The sequence below is a fragment of the Lagopus leucura genome, unplaced genomic scaffold, assembly GCF_019238085.1.
Source record: "Lagopus leucura isolate 7727_CA_CO unplaced genomic scaffold, USGS_WTPT01 Super-Scaffold_100017, whole genome shotgun sequence".
In the NCBI taxonomy this organism is placed as follows: Eukaryota; Metazoa; Chordata; class Aves; order Galliformes; family Phasianidae; genus Lagopus; species Lagopus leucura.
Genome location: NW_024962271.1, coordinates 5,219,993 through 5,246,867, shown reverse-complemented (window position 1 = coordinate 5,246,867; position 26,875 = coordinate 5,219,993). Strand labels below are relative to the sequence as shown.

The following is a 26,875-nucleotide window of genomic DNA, read 5'->3' as shown; positions in this document are numbered from 1 at the left end:
TTATCAGATTGTCTGAGTCCCCATGCTTCACATATCACTTGTGAAGTTTTATATCTATTCATTACTGTCTACCAACGTTTCCCTCTTGTAAATATAATGAAATTAAGAACTTCCCTCTTGGGGGGAAAAAAAAAAAGTTTTATTTTTAACACGATCAACAAATGTGTCTTCAACAATTACAATATAATGAGTACTTTTCAACATAGAAATAGATCTCACAGTTCAAGGTATTCCTATTCTTACAAGAATCACTACAATCTGAGAAGTTTATCATCATAATCAGCCTTTAGAGAATAACTGATTACAGTATCAAAGTACCACACAAATCTCTGCAGTTGCTCAGTATTAAAGCACTTCAACTTGAAGATAAACTAATCATCCCAGAAGATAAATGAATGGATGTTTCCATGTTTCTCTCAGTATTTAAAAAACTTATCTTGGGATAAATAAACTTGAAGACAGCAAAGAAGTAAAAGTCTTCCATCCAATTTTGTACAATTGAGGCTAAGGAAGTGTTATTATAATACGTTAAGAATGTGCCTGTAGGACCTAATTCTACTAAAATAATTTGAGTGTAGTTAAAAGCAAATGTAACAGCTTTCAGCAAAAAGCAGAAATACGTGGTACTGGAAAAGTACGTACACTTCCCTCAGGAGACCAATCTTGCTTTTAATGAATTATTTAAATTAAGGATAAATATGTGTAAGACAGTTTTTCCAGAAGTTACATTTACCACAGATTCCCCACCAGAATGCTGCAGTGAAAAATCCCAGAAAGAGAAGGGACAAAGAGTAGACAGCTCACAGCTAATTGCATTCTAGCTAAGTCATATCTCGAAGGCTTCCTGAATAACTGAAGAGAACAAGTGGAATAAAATGGATTTTGAAAGGAGTGCTTAAAGTCTGAAAAATTTAATGTTTTAACTGGATTGATAACATTCTACAAGGATGCTACTTTTGAAAGAAATAGGCTTTTCCTTCTGTAATACAAGGAATTTAATGCACACGCATACAGACAACATTCTCCTGCATACATATTGAGAGGAAGTCCTGCTGATCAATTCCTATTGTTACATGAACTTGAGAAAAATCATGTTAAGGAGGAAAAGGAAAATGAGATTGCACAAAATAAAGGACGTAATGGGGGAACTGAATAAGAATGTGTTCATCACACAACACTAGCACAGTTAAGGTGAATTTAATTATTTTATTAGGACAAAAATAAAGTCTGGAAGAGTCCAAGATTACCCTCAGAATCATCTTAGGCAAAAGGTAGGATATACACATTAGACCAAGATGTATGTGAGTCAGGCACTGTTCCACTGATCAGGGAAAGTCCAAGGGCAGGAAAAAACACCAAGATATCTACTGCAGAACTTCCAAAGGATAGTTGTAATGAAGGCAGCTGGAGAAAGAGAACCACCGGCCTTTTCAGTAAAATAGTTCAGATGGAATATTCAGAAGCTGTTTATATGAACAACTGATTTCTGAATTACTGTGTGGGACAGGAGTACTCTGTACTCCTGCACCAGACGAAGGAAGCATAAGAGGTCACAGATCACCTGTAATGTTACAAGCAATGAAAAGAATGTTGAGAGCATCTTTTGGATTACATGAATATTACTACATTAATTTATTAAAAAAATAGCTTTGCCCCTGATAAAATCAAATATGATTTTTACAAATGTCTAAGGAAAGTGATTCATGAGCATTAGAAAAAAAAAATGATTTGAAAAACCTGGCATTAAAATAAAAGATTAGTAAAATAACAAGATTAATGCACTATGCCAGATGATAAATCGGAAAAAAAAATAATCATCTACTGTCAGGGTAAAGTAAAAATAACCTAATAAAACCTTTTCCAACCACGATAATTGTGTTAAAAAAAAAAGTAGTAGTTCACTAAAAACATTTCAGTGTGACAGGAAAGAGGGTATCTCTTCATAACTCAACAGGGAACCTTACATAACTAGAGATCTAGTAGGATCACTGAGTAATTCTTATAATATGGCAGATTTATTTTCCTACAAAGAAAGGATGCATTTCTACCTTACAGAATGAAAAACATGAATGGAGCATATAAATATCGTTAAAACAGTGACACTCAAGGAGAGCATTGTTTGTATTTGCAATACATCTGTGAAGTATTTATCTTAAAACATGTACTTAAAACTGTGTATTTGATCAGGAAAACAAACTATACACAAAAGCGTATGGAAAAGCTCCCTAACTTCTCATGAAATATTATTCAAGTCTTATCTTCCAAGTAGGAAGCTGATAAAATTACATCAGAGAATATTATGGCAATGCAAATTCCATTACTATATATTTCTCTACAATATTTCTTTTTAAACCTTGCAGTTCTATTCTAGCACAGTCTCTGAAAATGTATATAAATACAGCTAATATTACAGTGTCTTAAAAATATTAGCTTAGTGGACAAATATGTACTTTTGGATAAACAGCACATGACCTTACAACAGCCATTCTTCTAAATGTTACAGCACTACTAATATTGTTTCAATTAAATAAAAATTAAAGCTGAGAAAATATCACAAAAGGGTAATCTAATATTTGATCATTAATGCGCTTATGTAAAGTGATATTTACAACAGCATTTTGTGAACTTGGCAATTTCTCTAAAAAATGTAGTTTTAATAAATTTTAGTAGACTGAATTGCTGTATTACGCACATTATCATCAAAAACTCTGTCAAGTTTCATGTAAAATCAGTTCTTGAGGCATATGAGGATGAAGTGCCTTTTTTGCCTTTCACTAAACAACCCTTTACTTTTAGATCAGACTGAAGATTTCATTTAGAGACCTCTCAGATTAAACAAAGCCTAATATAAAATATATCATATTGATATCACTGACACAACCCATTTCAGGATTTTTAGGAGACCTATTCTTTATTTCCATTGGGAAACTCTGAAAGCTAGCAATTGTATCCATACCTACGTACTTTGCAATCAAGGATAGCTTCCACAGATTAACTGATTGCCTTCCAACAATATCCATTCCACTACCTATGAGAAACAGGAGAAAAGCACTTGGTATAACTGATAACCAGTTGTTCTTTCAGGAAAAAAAGCTTATTTCTTCTCTCTCTCTCTCTCTCTCTCTCTCTCTCTCCACTCCTGCATAGAGTAAGGACAGAAAAACATGGGAGCTGTGATGCGCAGAACTACCTTGAGGATGGAAAGCAAAGTACAAGATAAACCTAAACTAATAGCATCTGAAGCATCACAATAATTACATGAAATTTAGTTCCTCAAGTGTATCCGAGTTTGATTTTTGAGAAAGGCTTGGGATTATATCTGCCCCCCTAAGTCTGAAGAGATAATTATCTTAACCATATTTCAGCAAAGCATTTTTTTTTTGCTGCAAGTTTTTAAGAACTTCAATTTCATTTTAGTTACAGTTCAGTTTTTCAGATCAAACTAGAAATTTGCTATAACATTACCCAGAAAACTTTTGTTTAACACTGTTAAAATTTAAAGTGTTAAAATTAGCCCTGTGAGGGGTACAGAAGGATCAGAGACAGCAACTTTTACTTCTTCATATTTTGAAGATAATATATGATAGACCATATTTACGTAAAGCTTGCATCTCAGAGTTTCTGTTGCCCATAATAAATGCAACAGATCTCCCTAGAAATGCTTGCCTTCCTATATTACATTACTGGGTGGGCAGCCAGATGTTCTGTTCTACTCAAACACAGAGCATGCTGGCATCATGGACATGTGCTTAAGAAATCAGCATCCAAATGAGAAGGAAAGACTCTAATTAGACAGCAAGATATTAATTACTAGTATCCAGCAGAGAAAGCAGAGGTTTCCTTACTGTCAATACACTGCTGTTACAATAGGGAATTGTACTTTTTTTTTTTTCCCCTCTAAACCTTTCATCAACTAGATAATGTTAACACATAATATTGCCTATTTGTAAATATGAACTTAGACAAAGTCCTAGCTGTTAAGAATGCTAACATTTGCCTGTTTTTCATACAACATTCTCACAGATAGGAAATAATGATATATTCTGCATCAAATATTTCCTCTGTTAGAATAGCTGAATTTTCTAAAGCTAAGTCTGAAAAAAAGCAAAAACCCACAACCCACAGTGAATCAAGTTTCCAGAGTTGTAAGAGCTCCAGACCCTTATAAGTAATAAGTTCAGGATTTCCCAAGTCTTCAAAACATGCTAGTTTTGGGGATATATCCCATGGGGATATATTCCTAAAAGTAAGATCCTAGTCTTAAGCACAACTCTGGAACTGAAGGTGGCTTTTTAATTTTTATTTTAAATCCAACTCTTCTCCATTTGTCATCAAGAGAAGCCATACCTACAGGACCTAGTCTTAAATGCCATTGTTCATATTTAATCAAAAACGGAGATTTTATTTTCATAAGATATTAGGCATCATTTTCTCTTAGGGATAAACTTAGTTATTGCTTATACTTTCTACAGGAGAGTTTCCTCTTTCATCCCAAAGAAATCATGGCAGATACAGAAAATGTTGTTCAGAAAGATGATGGGAGATTATAATTAGGTACAGTCTTCCACTCAGTACAGTCCAGAAGAAAAAATAAAAAAGCTTGTTATCTTGGATCTGCAAGAATCCTTTTTTGTGTTCCTAATACACTGTATTTCTGACAGTGCAACACAGCTTTTCCTTACTTTTTAAAATCAAACAAAAGTTTTACTCAAAATCACCTTCTTTTCCTGCGTGAACAAGGAGAACGCATGGAAGAACTGAAAGGGAGATTTCACAGGCAAAAAAGCTGTTGATTACTTTTGCATCATGGCAGGTACAACACTCAGATAAACAGAGGAGGATGCTTAGTCATGGAGGATGGCAAATACTCTTGTGACCATGGAATCACATATAGCAAGGATCTTTCTGTTCTATGAAATTTATCAAACCTCCAGCTGCCGGTTCATGAAACATCACAAAGCTTTGCCTCTATGTTCCATGGTGAGTCCTGTATGCAGTCTGTCTTGATCATTTAAATATGCAGATTTGTTCTGACTTAGTCATCTGCTTCCACTGTTTTATACTGTCAGGCAATCTTTCTTGTTTTAGGATTACCAGAGTGTTCTCTTTAGCAAGAATGAAATATGCAATCCAGCTTCAGGTGAAGAATGAAGTAACTTGTGGTAGTGCCAAGTTAATTAGGGCCAATTATAACTTGATTGACTTACTTTGGCATTAGAATGACTAGGAATGTGCTAGATAGAATTTCTGCATCTATACAAATTTGTGATTTATGGGAAGCTGTTCCATGGATTGTGAAGCTCATTCCATTTGCTAAAACAAAAGTGTCCAATTTGGGCTAGCAACTGTTTTCTTATCCTTGAAGAAACAGTCAAATAACGTCAAAATGACGGACTCTCCCAAGCACAGCTGCTCTGTTTCCTCATGCCTCCCCTTTATTATTACTTTTTGCAGAGCCTCCCTAAATAGTTTATAATTCTGAGTTGTATTTTAGACTTGAAAACTGCAGTGCTATCAGAAAGTCATTCCAGGAAGTTACTGACCTAAGCCTTCCTTTAGAAAAACTTGGAATATAAGTCTATCTAGTCTTTATGAATGGAGAATCTATCAACTCTTTGCTGCAATCACAACTCTAAGGCTCTGAAAAATAGAGACTTCAGAAACTTTCAGTGTACCTTCCATGCTCACCCAAGTTCCACAGACCACTCTTCAAAACACTACTGCTGTGAGATATCCTTAATAATCATATTATTCTTTGAATATCTAAACAGCCCAAGAACACAAAGAATCATTAAGACAATAACATACCTAAGTGTACTAGCCATTTTTACCATATAATCATGAATCTATCTTGATTCCATTCATTTTCTCTATTCCTCAGTCATCATATTTGATGTTACTATCCATAAAATCGCTCATAGCGTTTATATTGTGGCTTTGTTTTAAATATAATCTTATGAAAATTAGAATTGAAATTCTTAATACCGTTTTGCCACATAGAGAAATTACTCTGATCTCATTTCACTTGTGGTAATAAATCATCTACCTTGAGAGAAGTAGGCAGATTTTGATCTCACATCAGTCAACATTACAGTACTAACACAGGCCAGAAGGCATGTAAGTCATTAACAGACAGTAGATATTACATTTATAAATAAATCAAAGCTAGCATTGAGAGCATGCTGGTTTTTATTCTGATTTTTCCTCACCTTTTCTTCTCATTATCTATATCAACTTTCCACACTATCTATACAAATCTCCTAATATTTTCCACACTGTCTGCTCATCTGGTATATTGCTTTTCAAGTAGTCTTCTTATTCATAATGTCTCTTTTCACTGATGGTTTCATTTGATTATTTAAGAAACAGAGTCCAAGTGTCAACTCTTTTGCTTAATATAACATACCTGCAGTATGTTGCAATAAGAAGCATTTCCTACAGCGAGTCTTTTTGAGAAGACCCTAATGCTTCTTTTCCATGTAGTAGTTTAATGTGAAATAATTTTCTAAGATTAATTCTATGCATCATTTAGATGAGTTAAATCCCAAGTAAGCCAGCCCTCAGCTTAATTATTCTAAATCATTCCCTAACTTTTATGTAACATAATAAACGTGGACTTTATTCGCTTCTGGGGAAATAGTTAAATTTTGCATGCATTCATAACTAACCAAAGTACAAAGTAATTAAAGCTTTTCAGTGCTTTCTGATAAGCATTACCACAACATAGCAATTAAGCTCTCTAAAAGAAAAAGAAAAAAAAAAAAAAAAAAAAATCACAGAGAAGGTGCATGAAATTAAAGTATTTTAGAATAGGTAGTAAAAGGTGGAATCTGTGTAATTTTTTGCAGTATATGTGTGCATCCCAGGTGATGCTTGGAAATAAGTGCATCCAAGTTTGATAGAAAAGGAAGTGCCAAATTTTGGCTCCAGAGAACAGCTTTTAAAAGTTCAAATACAATTTTCACCATTGGTAGTGGGAGAGCTTATAGAACCTCTCATCTTGATGGATTCCCAGAACTGCTGCCAATTGTGAACACCCAGTGTATTGTTTTACACACAAAGCCTGCAAGTGGTGCCCTGAGTATGCCTAAATGGTGTGCAAAAGAGCCTGGAGTGTAATGCTATATGGACAGGTAACAGAAAGATCACGAGCCATGTCATGTTACTATTACTTTGATGATAGCTATAAGAACGATACACTGGGAGCACAGCTCTACCTCACAGACTACAACTGAGGCAACGACAGGTTGCAAGAATCAAGCTTGTCCTTCAATTTTCCCCTAACCTTACGCTACAGCTAACAGATATTTTTCATTATCTCAACTCCCCTCCCCCCCCCCCCACTCAAAAAAATTCTCTTTTGAAACAAAGAATGATACAGAATTCATTTCAAAATCCTCAACTTCTATAGCATAGCAAAGACAACAAGATAGCAGGCTTGACAGTATGCTTCTTCACCAGCAACCCTTTTTCTGGTAACAGCATAGAAACAGTTTGCTATGTCAGCAAAACCAGAACTATTCTTCGACATCGGGGGGGGGGGGAAGGCAACTTATTGCCATGTCAATCTTATTTTTTTCCCCACTTTTCTCAGCACCCCTTTGCTGTTGCACCAAACACACCTTGCAAACAGCAGAGGAGAACCCTCATATTGATAGTACAACATGTTTTATGTTCTATAGTATAACTTACAAACTAGTAAAAAAAAATTCCAAAACATAAGACAAAAAAAACACACAAAGAGTATACAAACATTAGAACCCAGGTGTAAATCAGAAACAAAAAGAAGCTTATTTTGGGATACCTGAACACACCAGTAATGTTACTACTAGAAGCGTTATTTATGTTGTTTCTTCACACTTGTTACTATCTATAAAAGAACATGGCAATGTATAAAGTCACCAGAAGTTGTAGTTCATGAGCTTCTCATCTCTCATGTAAACTTAGACTGAAACATTCCTCGCTCCCTTTTAAGATCAGGCACACAGTAAGTCCTCCCGTTGGAGTCTTTTCTCTAAGTGTCAAGTCTCCTAAGCACTCTTCTCAATTCTCATTTTAACAGTGAAAATTTAAAATAAAATACTTAGCTGGGTCTGAGGGAGCAGTTAGTAAGCACAGCATTGGAAGAAAAAAAGCAGATTAACTGTATTGCTTTCAGAGATATTATCCTAACAGATCTGTAGCATTTACAAATACCTTTCCAAGCCAGTAACAATAAAGAATTATTGAAATCAAGAACATAACCTCACTACTCTCTGAACTGCTTTGTTGAATAAGAGATACGTATTGAGGATGGTTCACTATTATTTTCAAATGCTAAAATGAAAATGAAACAAAAACAAGAGATTGCAACAAGGACTACTTCAGTTTCACATGACTACAAAAGTGTCTATATTATACACCTTAATAAAAGAACAAAATATAACTGCGTTGTTAAGCACACAATATTATCTGAGTTTGGTCTATCTTTTGGCCAAAACACGGACCCTGAAAAGGTCATCCTTTTCAACCATTCCCCACAAAATTAGCAGGGAAGAAAAGAGAAGAACAGTAAGCAAGAAGGAAGTAGAATTCTCGGCAATCCATTTATGGACTATTGAAAAGGTCACAATATAGTATGTTATTCTAATTCCTTGAGTATATGCAGCTTTAAAATTCCAGCATCTCACTGAAGAGAGTAATGAGAAAATAAGAGAAATACGAATTTATTGTTTTGACAGTGATTGTAATGAGAACATGAAATAACATGCTTCAAGGGAATCTGTCTTCAAGCGATATACACAATGATGTAAGTAAAAATAATATATGTAGGCAACTGTATAGACAAATAGATACCACAGATCTTAATATATCAAAAGCAATGTTGCAGAAGTGCTTCCCTTTTAATTCTAGCTTGTAACATGAAATATAATTTAAAAAAATATCTCTAAAAAAAAAAAAAACAAACAAAAAAACCACAACACTTAAGTTCTAGGTCATGCCTAAAACTCATTTGTGACATTCTCACAGAACCCCCCATCACATAATTTTTGTAGAGATCAACACTTAAGTTACATGATGTTCAACTGTTTTTATTTTTCAACTTTTTTTTTCCTCAACTGATTTTATTTGAAATCCTCTCTGTCTTTGGAGATGCGAGTATATCTGTAACAAATAATGTCTTGAAGAATCTTCCACTTCAGAAGTCTTAGAAGACTGAAATATTGAAATAATGATCTCTCAAAATGGCCTTCACAGGAAGATTGCAGGCATCATGAGTTTGGTCAAAATTAGCTTCCCTACGGCTTCATGTGAATAAGTTTATTATCTAGATGATGTTAACTATGTCTACTCATAATGTTAGAGAAATTCCATAGACAAGTTCATAAAATTTTAACTGATATACTGCTAAGAGACAAGCAGTGAACTGCCTGCTTAGTCCCACCTAAGAGAGAAAACTTTTATCTTAACATAAACAGTATTGCAATCACATATCAGAAGGAGAGTTAAATGAAAAAGTTATTGGAACTTAAATTCAGTAACTGGCTCCTAGCTTCGTACAAATGCACATATTGCAGAAGCATTTAGCTAGCATCATTGCTAGCTAAAAAGATTCTTACTCAAAACTCTTAAAACTTTTACCTTTAGTAAATTGATCAGAAAAATTACACAGCTAACAAGTTCAGATGATTTAAGTAATAAGTGTCTTATTCATAGTTTTCATGATTATATTTATTTTCTGAGAAGGTGACACCTACAAGCACCCAAGCTATAACCTACTGAAACTTCATTTCTTACCTCTTTATCTTTTTTATTTCCATAGATAATTTCTGATCTCTCTTTAGAATCCTTTTTATGTACTTGATATCTGACATTCCAAATGTGAGCTAATATGATTAAACATTTGTAGACACTATATTTCTATATTTAAATTATAATTTTCCATCTGATTCTCATCTTTCTTCACTACAACTCAGAAACCCATATTTCACCTTCATTCTCAGTATTTACCTAAAATTGCTATTCATGAAAAAATTCCTGAACCATGCCCTCTCTTCACTTGCTCAAATCGTAATAACAGCCAAATCTGAATAGACATGTAAAAAAACACATCTTGCATCTTTGTAATCATTCAAAGACTACTAAGGTACTCCACACTATGAAAACTGTGAGGGATGATCATTTATTGAGATAAAGAACCACCATCTTTGAAACATGAATAAAAGGATGGCGAAGATTTTTGTCTGTCATGGAAATATTGCTAAATCTCTTCCACCATCATGAAGTAATGCATTAATGGACATGTGCAAGGAAGATTTTCCAATTTCTCTCTGCATTACATATGTCTTCAGTATCATTAGTCCTTGAATGAATATTTAAGTTTGAAACAAAAGACTTCCTCATGGTTTTAACCTTGAAGTTATTCATTATCATTGTGCTGAAGGATATGCCTCTGAGAAACCAGTTCAGAGGAACTTTTGAGTTAAACGTGTTAGAAAAAAAACTGGTAAAGGAAAGCTATTGTAGAAAAAAATCTTCTCCTTCACATGTTCTATGGAGTAACGAATACGTGGAAGTAAAGGAATGCTTGTAAGTATGCCTGAGACAATTCAAAGAAAGGAGAGTACGAGAACACAAGCTCCTTTCTGTCATTTAACTTTTGACTAGGCAAAGGCCTTACTCCATCCAAAGTTCTTTATTGAAGTTACTCTTTAAGTCTAAGCCTAGACAATAAGAATCAACACTGAAAGAATTAAGGATCTAAGTACACTCTGCACAGCTGAGTGATAAGCAGTTTAAGCTACTTCTCATATGCTCCGTTACCAGATTTGCTTTTGAAAAAGTTTATGTTGATTTATCATTTTTTTTCAAAGCCTAAATTACATTCATTTCCATGGTAATTAACAATCCTTCTGACTTCTATTTAAACAGGCATTACTTTAAACAATACATAATAACCTCTGCATCATTCATTCCTGAAAGCTGAAAAGTCTCTTATTCTGTCACTGAAGTTTGGCCAATTCCACGTACTATAAAAGAATTCCACATCTTCAACAATGTTTAGTTTTCAAGGAGGAGAGCCTACAACTTCATGTTGGTCTTTGTCTTTAGATCCCTGCAAAATGATGCGTTTTGGTGCAAGCATGGCACCTTCTCCTTTTCCTACACATAGGAGTTATAAGTTTCTGTTCATAGTACAAACTTTTACATCCAAACATATGCTCTTCTACTCAGTTCTTATGTTTTACTTGAAAAGATTTATTAGCTATTACCTAATATTCGAAAATAGGAGAAACTCTTGCCACTTATAAATCTTCATTTTTGTGTTTTGGCAGAAATAATGTTAACTGTGATAAAACTCAGTTGAACAATGCTATTCTTGTCAAAATTGTAAGAACATAGAAGACACTATGCTATAAATATTTCTCCGGACTTCTAAAGAAAGCATTGGATGTAAACACAGACTTTCTACACATCATCAAGCACATCACATTTTTTAAGTATTGAGATCACCGTCACACCCACATTTCCCATTGAGCTCAGAATATGATGCTTAAATGTTTGTACATCAGTGATCAGCAGAAGTTTCTTTAGTCATTTAATTAAGTTGTCCTTCTTACACCCATCCCCCTCTAATCTGACCAGCAGACAAGAACCATCTATCCTGATAGTCATTTAATCATCATCCTTTTTTTTTTTTTTTTTTAAATTGTAAAATGTTAACTACTGCAGACTTTTTTTTTTTTTCCATTTTAAGTTTTGTCAAGACTAATTACACCAAAGCACTGAATATATTTGGTGCACATTCTCTTGACTTTATTGCTACACCTCTAAAAAGTTTTGGTATGCTTATAAGACATCTCAGTTTTGGCTGACAAAAATAGCAGGATTATTACAAAAATGAATGGTCTTAAGAGGATTTTCTGCAAAACAAGTAAATTTATTCACTGAAAGATTAGTATACATGTATACACTCCCTCCCTACCTCCCAAGGACACTCATGTACTGTTGGTAAGTCTGATATTCCAAGCCCAAGGACTCTTACAGGTTTCACCAGGAGCTACAACAAGGAAAACTGTTTCTGCTCCCAGTAAAATCTTTAGGTATAACATGAGATTATAACATGCCATGTTCTGATTTATTTTTTACTTCCTGTAGTGGCATAGATGTATTTTCCAACCCTTTCGTTAAAGAACAGCTTACCATGAACTCCAGATCTAAACCTTAAAGTTTCAGATCTCAATTATTTTTTGTTTAAACTGGATTAGTGTACAGAATATCATGAAAGCACTACAGATTGATTTGGCCATGGACTGTCTCCCAGACCAGCCTCTCCTTGTAGAGTTATAGAACAATCCCATGCACAAATAAAATAGCTAGCACTCACTTTGCTCCCTCATGTGGGAATCCTTAATATAAGCTCATTGCTTCTTCATAGGATGGCACATTAAGATGTTTGTTTTATTTCACACCTCCAGAAACACAATAGCAATGATGAATACAGAGGACAAAGGCCTTCTTGGATAATTCTCCAAACCTGAAGGCTATAGCTCCTTGCTGTCATGCAAAGACATTGTGTAAAATCTACGGCAGATAAGACGCATGCAAAAGTAATTCATGTGTATGACTGCTAAAACAAACTAGAATCTATAGTCACCATTAATAATGACAGCCACCACATGGAGCTGCCTTAGGCATCTCCTTTACAAAGGTCAGTCATAAAGCACATTCCAATTCACTGCATTTTACTTTTACTATTGCCTTCTAGCACAAATCCAATTACTTCTATTTTGTAAGTCAGTATCTTCATCAGCAACACACAGCAGAAAACAAAACATACTTAGGTGACACTTTCATAGCTTTAGGCAGATCTGATTAATGAGGCACAGCTGAAAGCAACTTTTTTTCTGCACGTCAAGAAGATTTCCCAAGTAGTGCAAAGTTCCTTTCTAATGTTGTTAATTAACATTTTAACCACCACCATGAACGCTGAAATCTAATGCACTTCTTAAGCTGCGCTAGCCATCCATCCATGTCCTATTATCCCTGTATATATAATTACATATGATTTGATATTAACAGCCACAGATTCATCTAAATAGATTGGAAATGCAGCTCTTGCTACAGTACCAGCTACCTAGAAACATGCCCATTGACTTCACTGAGGCAAGTAACAGAAACATGTCTGTTTTAAACACAACTTCTTAACTTAAAAACATGATATTTGAGAACAGTTGAAATTTTAATCAATACTGAAAACATTGATTTATATTGAAAACATTTCTTCTTGCTAGCAAAATCCCTCTCACACACAGTCATAAAAAATTGAAACATCTATCGGCGTAAACAAGTTGTTAAACAAAGCCTCAGTTAAATAACAGGCAAGAAAAATCTTTCCAAGCACATTGAAATTACTGTCAATATTTAAAAGCTCTAATGCCAGTAACATCCTGTAGTTTTCTTTATCCCTGCCTATGCAGTATCAGATTAAAAGAAATATACCTGTTAATAGGTCTTGTTAACATGCTTGCTTTATAGTAAAACATTCATATAAGGTCTCTGAGAATAAAAACCAATCTGGATGGCAAAAGCAATAGTATCAAGAATGATAGCTCTAAGGGAGCCCTAACAGCACCTCCTGCTGAGTCAATGTTAAGATCATTTACAGCTCTTTGCACGTAGAGGTAGACAACCAAGACAATCAGTCACTGAGAATTATGAGAATACAATGAGAATGAGATATTACGAGATACAATGAAAATTATGAATCCCAATTCCCATAGCCTGTCATTAGATAATAAAAAAAAAAAAAAAAAAAAACTTTTTCCCATGCAATTTGGAGGAATACGGGTTAACTTCTTCAACTTCAAAGTGTAATGGAAATAAACCATGCCTTGGTTAATCAATTTCTTCTTCTCTAACTTCAGACTTTTTCAGTCAAACTGAACAACTTTCAATTAATATATTGTTTCCTGACCCTAGTCTTCTCCCAAGACCAGAACTACCAGTTGCAAACAGTACTCTTGAATTGCAAGCACTTTTCAAGCCAAGACAAATGACAAAGTAATAATAATGAGTCAGTAATGAATAACTACTGCCAGATAGCATTATGTTAAAGTTTAGTAGACAGAATATTATTCCCAAAATACAGTGCTACTGAACTGTATTCCTCCCCACCCCCCAAATTAGTGGGTTTTTGTTTTTTTAAGCAAGAAACATTTTAAGATGATGTAAGGATAGGCAGCAGCAAACATAGTCACTACAAACCCAAGAAAGATAGTGGTTATAATCCAGAAATAAAGAAGGAATCACTCACCCCATTCCAAGGATAAAGCACCAAACACTCCAAAGGAGATGATTTCGAAGTAGAAGTTTTTCCCAGCTGCCAGCCATTATATGAGGTTAGGAGGAATTGTTTCCACCTGTGTTCCCAGAGCTGGCTACACCCTTTCACCAGGTGCTCCATCAGTGGTTCCAGCTGTGACCTAACAAATCCCATAGAGATGAAAAGGTCAAATTACCAAGGAAAGCATTTGTGCACTAACAAGTACTGACTTGCTCAGATAGTACAGTTACACTATTTTCTTGCAATCCTGACTTTAAACTCAGCCATATCACTCTTGTTAAAGCTCAAACATTATGTGTAGACCAAGACACTGCAACACTGCACCATTCATTAATTACATATTATCACATTCCCTTGGACAAATTACAAGGTTTTTTTTTTGTTTGCTTTTTTTTTTTTTTTTTTTTTTTTTAGGATGGGAGCTTTAAAAACAGGTTTGAATTTCAATAGAAGTAGAAATCAGAAGACAACTGAGATAAGCACTGCAAAGATTTTCATTAAAATATCTTAGAATGACCAATTGTTTTGCAACTTCGGGAAATCAAGAGACACCCTCATGTAGAAAATAAGAACTGCTAGAAAAACAAATATTTCCAATAGTATCTTGAAAAAGAAACAAAATATTCTCTCAAGTTTAATTGACATGTTCTGAAACAGTATTATTTTCATATATTTTTGAGCAACATAGAGAATTTGAAGATTTATTTTATGAATAGTATTAATTAAATTACATGATGCAACAATTTCAAAGCCTGTTTATAAAACTTCCTCCACAAGAAATATTTTTGAAAAAGCATAACACAAACTTCAGCATAAGTGTCTATTAACATCACCACCAAATAATGTATTTTCCCTTGGAAGATGTTGTTACAGTAAGTGTACTTCATCAATAATGTACCATGAGAAATCTAGCGAGTCTTGGTTTATATTTTAAGTCTCATTTATTATTGGCAAGATCTGGGAGAAAAAAAAAATTACTTGGAACTGCATACAGCTACATCTAAAATAGATTTCACATTTATTCATATGACACAGCTTGTTTCACATATAAGATGATACAGGTTGTTGTTTTTATATCCAAGAACAGTTCAGAATTACTGGTTTTTAAGAATAAAATATGCCAAATATCCGCCACAATATATCAAAGGCATAGCTTGAGCAGTCTTTAGTTTTAGTGCTTCTATAAACAAAATGCAATTATAAAATAATTTACCTATATCTTAAAATTCTGATTTAATTTTCATTTCATTGTATGTGATGCAAAAAAGTGAAGATTCAGACTTTTCTAGAACATGAAACACCTGCAAGGTACTTCTCAATTTCACAAGTACACTGTCTGATATTTTTGTTTGATATAATTATAGCTTGTGGCAGTTCTTAACTATTTCTGTTCATTAGAAAGTAAGATTTAATTTTATTCACCCATCAAGAAGCACACATTTTATTTGAATCAATTATATTCAGTATATCAAGTCTGAACTACCATTCTTCTCATTAGAGCAGAGATGATCAATGTGTTTGAGAATATTTTCTTCTTGTATGTTGTACTGCAATGGAAAGCAGCGCAACAACAGTATAGTAGTAAACTCCTAGGCTACAGCAAGTAAGAATATGGTCAAATACAGCAGCTATGGAAACAGAAACAAAGGAAATAATTTCCTTACCCTTGGAAGGACTTGGGTACACAGGGATCACCAGTGAGATACCCTTGCCTCCACTGCCAACCCTTAAATGAGGGCTGGGAACAAGTGCATCCTGGCTCTATCCCTTCTGGTTGCTCAGGTTCGTTGCATGCACCTGAGCTTCCCTGGGTTGGCCCTGCCCTCCCACCAGGTGTTCAATCACTGCTTCAAGCTGTGACTTAGCATTTGCTAAGTCTACATATGCTAAAGATATCTTGTTCAATTTAACATTATAAAGTTGGTGAACTGCCAGCTACAAGTTTACACAGCTATTTTGCCTTTCCTTTTTTTCCAGAAGACAGATATACCTATCCTATTTTGCTCCTGATACTCAGTAACCATATTTCTAGCCAAACCTTTTTTTGAAGCAAATTGCCTGTTTAAAATGCAGAAAAATATTTTCATTCAGATATTGCCAATGCAGAAATAGCAAGAATTAGACTCTGTTCCACATCTAAAGCACCTGTTACGTCTCTGCATTTAGAAAAAATATTCAGAGACTTTACATCATTATCCATGTATGTCAGACACATATCATTTACCTCATTGTACATTTTACGTTAAAAGCACTGGGTCTGGCTATTGAGAGTCAACATAGAATCCAGCTTATCTAGCATTTGTTCTAGTATTACATTGAAGACAAAATGAAAGCAGGTGTTTCAAGGAAAAGCACTACATATACTGGATATGGGGTGAGCATGGTGTAATTTGTTCTCTGCAGTTCATTTGTGATACCAATTACCTGTTTTACTGTAGAGGTTATATGTTATAGAAAATATTTTGGAAGACGTTTCAAACATTACATTTCTGTACAAATTTTAAGCTCTCTCCCATTCAGTTCTCCTGAGAAGCACTGTTTTTTTGTTTACTATTGAGTACACAACTCAGAGCTACATCTAAGGATTAATGTTCATCCCAAGCTACAACAGTGTTACAATATCAGAAAGTAATGCCAATTAACTTACATTCATTAGAAATAAATAAAATCTGCACAAATAAATTTAAAATAAATCCCCATAAAATTTCTGTTGCTGCTAACACTGTTTATGCCAAGTTCAGTAATTTCATAGAAAAAAGGTGCTAGGTAATGTGTAATTATATTCTGTGCATCTGTAGTTGATGCTCAAAATTGTGGTAGTTTGTTATACTGCATTTTTACTTTGTATGTAATACAATTCAATGGAACAATTGAAATTAAAAATGTATATGCAATCCTTAAGTACTCAAAAGAGAGTCTTAACTAAAACAAATCATAGTTCTGAAAATTTAAAGAGTTGCAATTACAGTGCCTTATTACTACTTACATAATCCAAGGTTGTGAAATAGAACTACTGCAATCATTTTTAGACAGGCACAGAAAAGCCTAATGAGTGTTTTGAGGATGTAAAATCATGAACAGTCATTAGGACTTTCATTGTTTTTTTAACCCAACAACACATTTTTAAGTCCAGACATCAGTTCTTCCATTTAGGTACCTATGCTTATTATACCTGGAGACTGCTGGTTCAGGTCTCCTTTAATTTGGTTCACATCTTACCCTCCCATTCCTGCAAAACCTCAGCAGAATTGTAGAATATCAGCTCACTGATCAATACTACACACAAGCTAGCTTCCATTCTGAAACTTTCTATTCCCAGTTCTGCTCTTCCTGTGCTGTTATTGCAACACAGGTAGGTCAGCCTGCCAGAGGGCCAGGGTAACTTTGGAATAGAAGACCAATATATCTTTACTTTTGAGAGATTTTAGCTTTCACATAAAGCTAGTTTCACAGGCAGGTAAAATAGAAAAGTTAAGTACTATAAACTATCAAAACACTACAGCTGGGATTTAACTGTTGAGATATCACATCCATGGCTCAGTTAGTCTTCTCAACTGTTTTAAAAATCAAAACCAAGAAATACATACTTTCTATAGCATGAATCATATAATCCTGAAGTATCTTAGAGGAAGATTAGAGTAAGATGAATCATGCTGTAGAAGTCCCTATATTTTAGCTGTAAAGGCAGCATAAAAGACTATTTCAAATAACAACTATTTCTCAAATGATACCTACTTCATGAACATCTTCAGTTGCATGAGATTATCCCAGTTCCAAAAATCCAAGCCTTCTTGTGATCCAGATTAATAATTTTCACTTTTAAAGAAAGGCACTGACTCCATAGCAATTTCAAGACTAAAGCACTTCACAGCTGTACAAAAGAGCAGATTTGTAGATTTGCATATTTCATCAAATGTTTTTTGACAGGCATAAAAATATTAACAGCATTTAGGATTTTTTTTTTCCTGACGGTGACAAATTAATATTGTAAATTTATAAAGCAATACTAATAACAGCAAAAAGATAATGTTTCTTAACTAGAAAAAAAAAAAAAAAAAAGCAAATAAACAGAAAACCTATTACGAAAACAAACAAACCCAATACCAATCAGCATTACCCAGACTGTGATATTGTTTGAACATGGAGGAACACAACATACCATCATAAATATTTCAAGTGTCTATTACTTCCTCGTGCACAGAATGTGACCTCTAAAAGTCAACATAGAGTAGCTGAAAGACCCTTTGTTAAGGAATATTCCAGGTTACTTAAATCTGATATAAAATCACTACTTTTTTTTTTTTTTTTTTTGGAAGCTATTCCATAAGTATCTCAGTAAGACACATGTGAAAAGTTATTGCAAAGGAAAGTTTGTCTTTTTATAGCATTGTCATCAAAATTTACTGGTACATTAAAAATTCTAATTTGACAATAAGTTTTCTGCCTTTTTTACAGCATGTGATATACTATACAAATTACATTCACGGAGGATCTAGAAACACAATAATTAACAACTTGAAGATCTTCTAAATGCCAAAGCTATTTCATCGGCTGACCAAGAACATTAAAAAGTCATGAATTATATTGGAGAACATAATCCCCAAGATTAAATTATTCTTGAAGTAAAGATTAAAACAATTTACAAGCTTATATCTAGTGCAAAAAAACCAGTCATGGAAAAAAAGAGCAAGAAAAAAAAATGATAACACAAGTAGCCATAATAAAAATAAGAATATACTTCAGCACAATAATAAAACAGTTTTTGATACATACCTCCTTCATAGACTGACATATAAATTCAATATCAAAGCACTAGTAGAGCTTTTTTTAAAATGCAAGAAACTGGAATCTAAAGTTTTGCTTTTTCAATCTTTTCGAAGAAGATTTTCACTGACTCCTCATGTTAGGAGTTTATGCCTTGCCAAAAACAAACAAACAAAACAAAACAGAAACGCCCACAAAGAAAACAAACAATAATAATAAAGAGGAGCTGCATGCTTACCCTCCTGGAACAACCATTGAGTTCACTAGACAAATACAATAGTAGCAGACTAAAGCAGCTAGTTATTATTGTCAACTAACTGGTCTGTCAATTAGATGGGCAATAATTCAACCAAAAAATACCTGAAGTACTCCAAAAAAGAAGAATGTACAGATGTAGGACTGTACAAGGGACCAAAACTAGACTGTATTTGTTTTCTGCACATATCTCATTATTGTCTTCCTCCAGGTGCTTCTTTTTCTTATTTGACTTTAACAAATCACTTCAGCTTGTTAGTAGATGCTCACATGAATAAAAACCTCTGCTTCTATTCAAGCATTACTTGAGCAATGACAAGTATTTACTGCTATAAAACTGCATGAACTACTTACAAGTGAAATTTGAGTTATTTCAAAGTTGATCACAGTTTACTTTTATCTCCTTATTAGTGGACAAATCAAGACAATCACATTGAAAATAAAATGATTTCATTGTTAGGCTAGTTGATCTTTCTTAAGGAAATAAAATAATACAGAAATTAACAATATTATGAGTGACAGTCTTAAAATATAAGTACTATCTTTCCCCATCTACAGAAGTGAATTTAGCTTACCCCTCACTGTGTAGGATGCTAAAGGCATTCCTGAGCTATACCTGATTAATCTTCCTTGCACACAAGAAAGGAAGCTCCCCAAAAAACGTTCCTATGAAACAAGCATCTTTACAAACATTTTTATCACATTTTTAAACAGAGCACAGACTCCTACCAGCTGAACAGAAAGGATCCTCTGTTCTGAGAACACCTGTGTGATTTCTTATTAATTATTCATCACCTGGGAGCAAATATGGCCTCTGCCTCCTCAAATAACAAATGCTGAAATTGTGATAACATATGGCTGCTTGTTTCTCCTAAGGAATCATGCATATATAGAAAGATTGCCCGTCTCTGAGGTTATTTATTTTGTTCAGCTTGAAGAGGGGAGGCCTCATGGCAGCCTGCATCTCCTCACAGGGAGTTTGGGCTGGCGCTGAGCTCTGCTCTCAGGTGACAGCAACAGGGCCGAAGGGAATTGCATGGAGCAGCGTCAGGGTACAACACCAAGCCTGCTGGAATTCAATAAGCATTTGGATAACACTATCAAAAATATAGTTTAGTTTTTAGGTAATCCTCTCTGAAACCAGGAGTGAGGCTTAAAGATTCACGTGGGCTCCTTCCACACTCTATTACCCTTCGCCTACCTCAGAAGGAAATTTTAAAAAAGTTTTCCTCATCTTTCCCTCCCCTTTATTTTAAAACCCCAAACAAAAAAGGTATAATGAAATTTACAGTTACCACTACAGAATTTGTCACACTCCTTTCCACTTTTTTGAACAGGAAAGACTAAAATCTATGCTAGTGAGCTGGCTCATGAAATCATCTCACACCCATCTGAGGTGGAAAACTGATCATTCATCTGCAGAGCAAAGCAGACAGCTGGGCTGGGAACAACCCCAGCCATCTAATTTCAGCCTTTTTTGGCATCTGATTTTAATCTGCTTCTGCATATTTTTCCAATGCCTTAGATGAACACATTATGGCCTCAGTAACTTTGGAATGATTCTCTCCCTTCAAAATAAAAAGCAGGGAGAGAAGGGAAACACTAATGGAAAACTTTTTATATCCTGCTGCATATTATAAATATTTCAAGTACTGGCTATGCTAGAAAGAATTCTCCATCTTTCAAAAATAAATTCACATACAGCTGTCCACTGCACATGTTGTTATTGTGTCCATTTGGGGTGGACCTTGCAATACATCTTTTTTGATTTCCACACAGCAGCCAGAAGTGGACAACTTTCTCCTTGGTTCCAGGAAGTACAGGAAACGAAATCCTGTTTGAATACTGTAGAGAATATAATTCTGTCTTCTGCTGCTTCTATCTCTAGAGGTGCACTTAATTTTGCCTTTTCTCTATGGATTCTATAGTGCGCAAATACTGTGTATTCCAAGTGGGGACTTTTCTTGTTTAAGAGTCACAGCAACTCTCTGAGGTTGGTCAAAATTTTGTTCTTCTATCAATCAGTCTTTGTTTCCTTTCTCCCACCTTCACTAATATAATAAATGTCAGAAAATTTTTACCTTCAGCTATATTGAAGAGAAGGAAACTCAGCAGCCACTGGGTTTATCTAGGTTGATGTCCATTTCCACACTATATTTTCCATGCTCTGCAGACCACGGTGCTGTGAGAATGATATTGTTTCTCCTCCCACACTAGCATTTGTAGCCATGATCACCAGAATAGGTACCACAGCTGTATAGAAAGCAAAGTAGATCAGCATTCTCTCACTACTGTGACAACTGAAAGAACTTCTTAATATGCCCACTGTCAGAAACAAGCACACTCTATAATAACTGTATGCATATAATCTTGAAAAACATTTATAATTCACATAAGAAAACTTATGTTATGCTCTACAAGTTCATTTATTCATCTGAGGCATGTACGTGTATGTTCTACTTTGGACTTCTTAGTTCAAAGCTGCAATTACTTAGACATATACCTACAAATTATCACAATTCAATAACATCTTCTGAATGAACAAATGTTACAAATTAAGCACAAAATGACAAATTGTGTTTTGCGTGGAAAACAGCAGAGTAGTAAGGTAAAAAGTCCTGAAATCTTAAAGATTATGTTTCCAGAATGAAAACTATTTTGGATCTTTGATAGAAAATGTAAAAAGGGATTTAGAACAGCATAGTAGCAGGTAAGACAGCTAACAAGGTGTATTGAAGAGAATTGAATGTCTGCCAGACAGGAAAATTAAAACTCTTCAGTCCTGTTGTTGCAACAATTAAAAGAGTTTTGAAAAGAGATGATTGTGAATCATTTTCCCTGATCCCTGAATGTATTCATTTCCCTCAAAGAGGCAACAGCCCAACAGTGTTCCACTGCTCTGACCTGTACTGAGCTCACTGTATAAGTCAAACTGCATGTCCATTGGGCATTGTGGCACTGGACCACTTTAGTAAAAATAATAAGGATCGGTGACTAGTTCAGTTATGCAGCACCAAGTCTTTCAGCAATGAGAGAGAGTTACAGGAACACTCAACAGAGGTGTGAATGCCTGACAATTTCCTGGGCTTAAATGTCAGAAAGAAGATCAGCATTTACCATGCTATGTGCACGAAGTACACGCACCCTGAATTTTGTTGTAGTAGCTGGAATGTGTACAGGTATGCTAATTTAGACACTCTCCTCTGAAAGTTACCACTATACAGGACAGTTTGTATCATAAAATTTTCAGAAAGAAATTCAAGAAAGCTTAGAATAAACAGTCAAAATGAAATTTGCTTTTTGTTTATACACTGGTTACAGAATTTTGTTCATAGTACATTGTGCATTTTTTCCTACTGTCTCTGCAAATATTTGTCACTAAGTACAGCAGTTCATTCATTTTCATTATATTCAGACCTCCAATCATCACCACACCTATCTAATCTGATTAACATAAAGTAATAAATGTCATGGCCATTGAACATGAGTAAATGCCATAACAGATGAACAGCATTACTTGACAAATAAGCATATTTAAGAAAAAGAAATTAATCCATTCTTCTTTTCTACGATAAGCTTTTTAATATCTCATGTTCAAATACTCACTGTACAAAACAAGAAGGGATAAATGATCCATATGATATCTAAGAAACTCCATTCAGAACTTCTTATAATACAACAGCCTTAAAATTACACATAAAAATAGTTATATAAAGCACACAGAATCATAGAATTGTAGAATATCCCAAGTTGGAAGGGAACCACAAGTAATTTGTTGACGCTTGATAAACGCCTACGAAGACCAAACAGGGTGGTGACTATGTTGCAAAACAGAGCTTTGTAGCTGAGAATTTGTGATAGTTTCCATGGAAATAAATAGGAGGCATTACTTTTTGAGGGACATACATATAAATAGATGTATTTGGAACAAACTGGTGTCAGATAAACAAAGCTGTATGCTATATATACGTACTAGCATAACTCTTGTTCTAACTAAAGAAGGAAAAAAAATCCCACTGATCTATCCAGACTACCTGAGAACAATGTACAAAATAGATACACATAAAGAATATTCCTGTATGTGATTTCAAAAGAGCATTAAAATTTTGAATCACGTTACAAAACTAATGGCATAACACTGAAAATGCTTACTACTGAAGATGATGGAATGTTAAGCAGTGCTGTAAAACTGGACAATTAAAACAGTTTTGTATTATTAACTTCATCTGAATGAAATTAATTCATTGGATAATTGCCATCTTTTCATACACTTTAACTGAAAGACACCCTCAAATGACCAGCTGTCTATTTGAAATCTTCCTATGTTTGCTGAAACACAGTCATAGATTAAAAAACACAAACAAAAACACAAACACAACAAAAACTCCAACCTGCACAACCAAACTAAGGTCAATACAGCATACAAGACTTAAGCTCCAGCACCAGATAACAGACTCAAATTCTGTTATATACACATTTTAACTGACCCGGAACAAGAATCAAAATTCTGTTCTGCACAGCTGATGCAATGTAATATTCTTTTACTACCAAGAAATATGTGTGAATGCAAAAAGTACTAGATGACTTATTAATATTGTTCCTTTAACATTTAGACTTTTATGAGGACATCCAGAATTTTCAATAGAAGTATAATAAAAAGTTTTATATTTGGCATATTGCAGAACAGCAAATGTAATAGGCTAACCTTAAGCAAAGATGAAGGGTGCTGATATTCCAATTTCAACTGCTCAGACCTCCTACTATTGTTACTGGCAAATATTAACTCTCAGGGAGGATGCAGTTTAACAGATCTCCTTTTTTTTTTTTTTCTTCTTTCCAATTGAAAACCTTTTGCCAAAGGTTATTTCAGGTTTTGACTATTCAGGTGACTATCCATGGTCAAGTAATGCTCAAATTCAATGAATTCAGCAAAAACGGTGTTCCTATGATCACTTCAATTATTAAGATTGACTACATGCCATTGCTAGACACACAGCACTGTTAGAGTGCTTAATGTTTGGAATGACATAAGAATGGGACCAGCAGGAGTGAGTGCCAAAATCACACCCTGACAGCTAAGAAGTTAATCCAGATAGATTTCTCTCCTCTCCTCTCCTCTCTTCTTCCTTTTTTTTTTTTTTTCTTTTTTCTTTCTAGAATGTGTATCCACCAAAAAACTTCTCTAATTTGTTAAGCATCTCGGCTTTTACTAAAATAAGTAGCATTTCTTACAGCCGTGGGTCTGGGGCCAAGTTCTATTTAAGTTAATAAGTTCTTTTTAACCAATCTTGATAAAAATATAGATAAAAATGACTGTTACTGCTAATTTAACATTTATATCAGTGTTTAGCAAGAAAAAAAAAAAAGGGAAATGCAGGGAAAAAAACACAACACTGAATTTTATTTATGAGTGAATATAAGGTGAAAGAAAAACAACCCTGCAGCTTTTGGATTATGCTGTTATTCTATATTAAGCAAATCAAGACCTAAAATGAAAAAAAAATAGAAGAAACAACCTCTCTGATGGCTGACATAGGTAAGCTACCATATACTGTGAATATAAATATATGATTATCCTCTGTTCACATTTTCTTAGTTTTCAGTTTTGGAGAATTTTTATTATTATTATTATTTTATATGAATAGAACAACTAATTAATGAAACTGGCTCCAAGTCTGGGCAAATTCTGTTCATTCACAAAATAAATTGGTATAAAATATGAATATGACTCTCATAATTCACATAATCTCAACATGTCACACACAGAAAAGCAGTTTCTCCCTGCTGTGACATAAGTAAATACGGAAAAGCTTATAAGAAAGCTCTACCATTAAATCTTGTTTTAACTTTCCACTTTCAGTCTCAGATTTGGCAATTGGTTGCAATAGCAGGTGGATCTCAATGACCTATTACTGATTTCAGCAGCTGTGCAATATGGATCTGGTTCACAGATCATGGTCAGATCTGAACTCAGAGCAAATATTTCACTTTACTCTCCATTTTGGCAAATTAAAATGTAAGAAGAAAACCATGCATTTCTGTTAGTGAGCAGTAGCTACAGAATCTGTTCAGTACTTTGCCACCACTCATTAAAATTGTCTATGTTCTCTTGCAAAGACTGAATACATACTTGAACTCAGTTTCTGTGCAAGAAAAATCAAGATATTTGCAAAGTGTAAAGCAACAATAAAAAACATTTACATAAAGCATTAGTTAATGATTTAAATAAATAATGAGGCTATAATAAAATTGTTAAATCTTTCTAAGAGGTACTTAGCTTTGGAGCTGTACAAATCTGCAGCATTTAGTAAAGATGACAGGGAACAAGAAAACAATATAAACACTGAGAAGAGCACTGGATGCTCATTAATTCACTTCAGCTGCATACTGTAAATTATGATAAGTGACAGAATATTTTAACTTGATTTTCCTCTAACTTAACTGATATTCTCTTACAATCCTACTCAAGAACATTTATGCAAAATGAAGGTGTTCTAAGCTTTCTCACATTGCCAAGGTGAACAAATACTATTCATGCCTCTGTAAATCCATAGACTGTCACCGAAAATAACAGAAAATAAAGTCTTTTATAACCAGAATTTTAAGAAAGAGAAATAGAATCACAGTCCTTTATGCCCAGTGCAGAGCATAGACACAGACAACAATACAGAATGCTGAAGACTGCATTTCTGTCCCAGGAGTAGTAGTTTGTTTCATGATTATTTATGCGTGCAAAATGCCAGCTCATAAACTGCTATTTTCCTAAATATTACATTTTATAAGCAATAGATTCCAGTAGTTGACACTAAATAATATTGACCCCTTGACCTCCTATAAACATCAATGGAAAAATTTCCAGCGCCTCTGCTGTGAAATTCCTCGGCACTATCCAAGCATGAAGGATGGCTCATCTAAACAACAAAGCTATTGACCTTGAGAGTAGCTAGGCATTTTCACTGCACACTTAATATAGAATGTAATCTATATGGTTACTCTAATATTGCCCCATAGCCTTTTATGTATACTTCTGCTACACATTATTATTGTTTTTAATTTGGAGCATCCAATATAGTCAAAAATTCATATATCTTTTATTGCTCCCACTAATTGGCCTATGACTCCAGTGGGGACTGGTGATGAATGGAAGGAAAGAATTAACAGCAGGAGGTTATATGGTACAGGGCACTTGTGCTCTATTATATCACTATCATGTTATTCTCATGAGCACAACACCAGCAGGGTTTTAAACCCAAGAAGCATATTCTTTCATAATCAATTTATGTCTACGACAATACAATATTACACTTAATTTAACTGTATGCAACATTCTTAAAAGGGCTACAAAAAAAGAATAACCGTGCTTCAAATATAACTATTTTATATAAAGCATTCTTAGAGAGACTGAATAACCTTTTTTTTTTTTTTTTTTTTTTAAATTCAGTGAACAGTTTGTGTCATCCAACTTGGCGAGCTGCAAAGATCCACTGGAAAACTTCAGTGAACTTCTCTTCCTTTGAGGATTATTTTCTG

The 26,875-nt window shown here is 34.2% G+C and overlaps 1 long non-coding RNA gene across 1 annotated transcript; it reads right to left on the bottom strand.

The window, feature by feature from the left end:
* Nucleotides 1–1,186: 1,186 nt before the first annotated feature.
* On the bottom strand, nucleotides 1,187–20,008 carry LOC122183374. The gene is made up of 4 exons (XR_006180251.1): nucleotides 19,921–20,008; nucleotides 18,062–18,197; nucleotides 14,297–14,465; nucleotides 1,187–1,561 (listed from the first exon to the last, which is right to left on the bottom strand). It is a non-coding gene; the product is annotated as an uncharacterized LOC122183374 (long non-coding RNA).
* Between the last annotated feature and the right edge of the window lie 6,867 nt (nucleotides 20,009–26,875).